General features: G+C 44.0%; 1 pseudogene; it reads left to right on the top strand.

Annotated features, from left to right (window-relative positions):
- The first annotated feature begins 488 nt into the window (after positions 1 to 488).
- On the top strand, positions 489 to 4,821 carry LOC135559334 (transmembrane protein 26-like; annotated as a pseudogene).
- Positions 4,822 to 5,645: the final 824 nt, after the last annotated feature.

The following is a 5,645-nucleotide window of genomic DNA, read 5'->3' as shown; positions in this document are numbered from 1 at the left end:
TGTCTCCTCTGATTGATCAAGACAGGTGGGTGTCCACCCCAAATTGCTGCATGTCATGTGTGCGACTCAGAAATCAAGCACCGATTTTAATGGACACTCACCATCAGAGAAGACAAAGATAGTGTAACATGGCAGCGTATCTATACATTGTCGGATTACATCATGGAGCAAAAATGTATTTAGTTTAAGATCAGAGCATTTTGTAACTTCAAACATTACACCTGTAACTAGTGATGTTTAGAAGACACCAGCTGTCTTCCATGTCAAGAATGAAGAAAGTATCGCAAAGAAAAGGTTGGTTGAAAAATGCAGATAGCCAGGTTAGCCAATGTGCGGGAGCACTGGTTGGTCGGCCCAATTGAGGTAGTATGTAATGTACATGAATGCATAGTTAAAGTGACTATGCATATATGATAAACAGAGTAGCAGCAGTGTAAAAAGAGAGCTTTGGGGGGGGGGGGCAGTAATCACAGCATGATGATACCCCTATGATACAATCAGCTACAGGTAAGACAGATTTAGGATCAGCATACCTCCTCATCGGCTGGACCAATTTGTTTGTGTTGTAGCCAACTCCTCTGACTATTCATGTATGGCATGGCAACGATAATCTGAGGATTTGACTGAGGCAGATATGGGATCAGACACCTCATTTCATCCTGGTCCTAACCATTAGGGGCCAAAGGTCAGTGTCTTAGCGGACAATACATTCTCCTCCACTGGGGCTTGTGGGACTCCTCTCTCAGACAGGCTGTGTCATGTCATCAACTTCCTGCTGGCCCTGCTGAGCCGTTTCCTGTTTGCCGTCCATGGCGTGGCGACCGTGTGGCGTGTGGTCGCCGTCAAAGGGGAAGGGAGCCCCTCTATCGGCTGCTTCTGATGGGCGTGGCTCTGTTAGGGGTGAAGATGGTAGTCACCATCAAGTATACCCGCAACGCAGAGTGGAAATGGTAACAATGTCTATTTAACGTATATAGCCTTACAGTGTCTTCTACAGCAATGACACACTAATAATGATGATCACTCAGGATCATTACCTATCATACACGATTAAGTCTTATAATAACGGCATTAAAAATGCATTACACTTGTTGGCAAAGTGTCACGTTCATCATAACAGACCAAGGCGCAGTGTGATAAGAATACATACTTCTTTTAATTAAGAATAAACAGAGAACAAACTATACAAAACAACAAAACGAACGTGATGCTAATAACACGAGTCCTGACAGGCACTACACTTAGACAATAACCCACGAAATACCCAAGGAATATGGCTACCTAAATATGGTCCCCAATCAGAGACAACGATAAACAGCGGCCTCTGATTGGGAACCAATCTAGGCAAACATAGACATATAAACACCTAGATATACAACGACCCCTAGACAATACAAAAACTACACAAATCACCCTCGTCACACCCTGACCTAACCAAAATAATAAAGAAAACAAAGATAACTAAGGTCAGGGCGTGACACAAAGAGTAGTATTACCCAAACTAGTTCTGGAACAAATGTTGTGTTGTAAGAATAAACGTTAACACTTTACTTTACACCCAGTGGCATAACACAGTATGACACGGTCATAACCATGTCATAATATATCATAACAGTTGACATAACCTGTCCTAACTTGTCATAATATGGTCATAACACTGTCATGACCCATTTATTTACAGCGGTTGTGACATGTTGTGTTATTTTATGGCTGGTTATGAAACCCACATAATTTGTTTTTCCCTGCCAAGATGTTTCCTTTGAAGGTTTGTATCTTAAATCCTTTGTTGTTGTAATGAATTCTTCACAGTCATGTTTTTTTCATCATATTTTAAATAAGTTGTAGAATATACACTTTATGACACTGTCAATAAGCATTAAGGAAAGGGGGATACCTAGCTAGTTGTACAACTGAATGCATTCAATTGAAATTTGTCTTCTGCATTTAATCCAACCCATCTGAATCAGAGAGGTGCGGGGAGCTGCCATAATCTACATCCACGGTTTCAGCATCCGGGGAACAGTGGGTTAACTGCCTTGCTCAGGGGCAGAACGACAGATTTTTACCTTGTATGCTCTGGGATTCGATCCAGCAACCTTTCAGTTACTGGTTACTTGCCCAACCATCCTGCGTCACTTTACTTGGACTAAGAAAATACACTTTATGACACTGTCAAGAAGCATTATGACCATCCTGTGTCACTTGGACTAAGAAATTACACTTTATGACACTGTCAAGAAGCATTATGACCATCATAAGCATATAAGGCAGATAGGTCTATTACATACATGGTGTCTTGTCCTGCTCCTGAAATCTGCTTCTGCATTCATCCCAGACAGCAGCGACAGACCATTGGGGTAGGTGCATGTCTGACATCAATGTGTGCACAATTACAATGATAATTTAACATGGCAAATAAATAAACCCACAGGCTAAGGTGTAATGGATTTGTTTGCCTTGTGTAGGTTTTGACACTCTTATGTAGGTGCCATAACCAGCCATAAAATAATGCAATTTATGTCACAACAGGTCTAAATATATGTGCAATGATAGTGTTCTGACTATATTATAATAGGGTATAGTAATTTGTTACTGAATAAACACATATGCCAGTGCTTCCTCCTTTGCACTGTAAACAGTACATCACTCCATCTACATTCCACAAGGCAGTAACTTGTCTAACATCATCCACTTTTACTGCACTTATTTCCAATGTGTATTTACACTCACATTCTCAACTAATTTAGCAGCAATATGTTCCATTATTTTGCATGACCTTGATGTACACGTCTTCATTTTCACATTGCGCGCACACACACACGCACGCACGCACGCACGCACGCACGCACGCACGCACGCACGCACGCACGCACGCACACACACACACACACACACACACACACACACACACACACACACACACACACACACACACACACACACACACACAGAGAGAGAGAGAGACACACAGAAACACACTACAACGTAAGACTTACAGCGGCACCTCCATTTTTGCACCATCTTCATGATCTAGTTCTGTCTCGGAGTCATAGCCCGAGTGGAAAACCTAATGAAAAACAATCAAACAGCCCCGGGGTTACAGAGCAATTGTAATAATGATTAACCACACAAATGAACTCATTAATTTGATGCGAGGAAAATGTTTTTTCCTCTCCTGTTCATGTTGCGATAAATGGAAATGTTAGATAGAAAGACATTAGCAATTCACCCGTTGGCCTAGCTGTCTTCGCAGTCTACTCTGCTCTGCCTGTGTTTTTGGTTTTTACAAGGGTGGTATAGGGTTGTAGTTAATAAACCTAAACATAAACCTTTTTGTATGGGGATAAATCATCTCTGAACTCACCACTGTAGTGATGGAACTCTTTTATGAGTTCCTGCCAGAGGCTGTGTATGCATCCAAAATATCTCTCACTCTTTATCTAAAAAAAGTTTCTTTGTCCTTCAAAAACACTCTGTCAATCTCTTGCTTGCTGGAAGCACTGTCATTCTCCATGAAAAGCCACTCTTTACATATGTGTGTGTGTAGTTATTTTATCTTCATACTCCTTTTCTCACCATTGTCTACTGCATGGCCTGGCTCAGGCCCTGAACTGAATTAACATGCTTTATTTCACACCCTTCAAAGAGATGACACAAAATGATGTCATTGCTGATTGAAACACAACGGTGGAATAATTTCTCCATCCATCCAAACGATGCTGAATCAGCCAGTCATCATATTGCATCCTATGTGCGGAGGGGCATGCTGAGACGGAAGCTTACTCCAGGTCCCTCTCTCCCTCTAACTTTGAAGTTCTCTCCTCATGGAGAAGGCTTTGCGCTGTCAAGTGGGATTTGCATACATGATGAGAATAATTGGCTGTCTGAAATGGGACACTTGTGGAAGCATTACTTCTTATACTGACTGCCCAAAAACTAAGTGTGTTGCTAAAAATAACTCTTCCTATCCCCTCCTCGCTGCTTTGCTTTTAGGTTCTCCCCCATGGTTTCCTCTACCTCTGTGCCGTCATCCCCTCAATTTGTTTCCTGGAGCTCAGCTTGCTGCAGTACAAGCTCCCGGTCAACATCTCCTCTAGCCTTGAGCTAGAGAAGCTGCTGGCTCACATCCCCATCTCAGCGGTAGGTGTTACACCACAAAACACTCAGCAACTTTCTTGGAAAGTAGACATTAAAGTATCACCTAATCTCATTGTGTGTTGTCTGATGCAGGACATCTTGCAGCTGGGCCCAGAAATCTGTGCGGCTGCCCTGAAGCAGACCATGCTCATCGTGCTGGTTCTGGGTCGCTGGCTCACGCCCAAAGGAGACATGTCCCGAGACCAGCTCTCCCAGCTCTTCATGGCCTACATGGGCCTCGGCGCCGACATCCTGGACATCTTTGACACCTTCACAGAGCCAGATGTCAAGATCAAACGGGCTGTCATCGACGTAGGTCTGGCCTTGTTCTCCTGGGCCCTCATGCATTTCCCACTGGTCCTCACCCAGACCTGCCCCACCAAGGCCCAGCAACATCCTAGCTCGTCCCAGCCTGGCTCGTCCCAGTGGAGTCTCTCTCAGGGGGTAAGCATGGCTGTGGTGGAGGGCATGCCTGGAACTCCCTCCTCCTACTATCCAGGGCTATGCTGTTCCAGGGAAGTGTGGCACTTGCTGTTTACTGTGGGGCACCAGGATGGGCTGTTCCTTGTCTACCGCCTCTACCTCACGATCAGGAAGAATGTGCTCAACCAGTTGATGATCTTCTTCACCTGCAAGAACATCCTTGTCGTCTTGCTGGAGGTCTACAGGATCTTTGTGGTGTAGTGTGAGCAGCAGGAGGAGACATCACTAGGGTGGCTGGAGACGTGTTCAATGCCCTGGTGCCAACAAGCCCAGGAGGAGGTTGTGGTGTGGGAGGGAGGGAGAAGGACAGGTGATCGAAGGACAAAGTTGCCTGTCAGAGGTAGAGGTGGAGGGGGGAGGGATAGGGAGGAAAGGAGAACAGAGCTGCCTGACAAAGGTGGAGGGAGAGAGGGAATCAGATCAGAGAGGTTGCCAGGTGTGGAGAGCATATACGATGCTGTGAGGCATGACTCAACCCTTAGGGGGAATCTCCTTCACACACCAGGAGTCAAGTTGAACAGATCTGCCAACTCTATAATCTCCAGTTCAAAAGTGTACCATGAAGAGACTCTGGTCTTTGGAGGAGGTTCAATGCCAAGGAGTAGAGTATACCACTGAGCAAGGGGAGTCCCTGAAGATTTGATCACACAATATTATGTAATTCCCATGATAAAGATAAAGACAAGAGAGGGAGAGAGCTGCAATTTCCATGAACACTATCACCTGACATACAATGTTCACCAAGTTCACTAGGACCCAAGTCACACTTGTGAATATCTCTGTGACTGTCTTTATATTGCAGAAAATGTTGTGTATTACTTAGGTATTGTGACTTTGTTTGTATGTGTCCTTTGGAACTATGTCACTTTTTATATCTCAATTGGAAATGCTATAATTGTGTTATATTATACATTGAGACATAGGTATCATATGTTAGTGTGCCATTTTTTGGTTTGGATGATGATGATGGTGGTGGTGGTAAATGTTGTGAGAGAACTGTCTGTTTTTTAAAATCAACGTTTCCA

This window comes from Oncorhynchus masou, chromosome 18 (genome assembly GCF_036934945.1).
Source record: "Oncorhynchus masou masou isolate Uvic2021 chromosome 18, UVic_Omas_1.1, whole genome shotgun sequence".
Lineage (NCBI taxonomy): Eukaryota > Metazoa > Chordata > Actinopteri > Salmoniformes > Salmonidae > Oncorhynchus > Oncorhynchus masou.
This window is presented reverse-complemented; position numbering and strand designations above follow the sequence as displayed.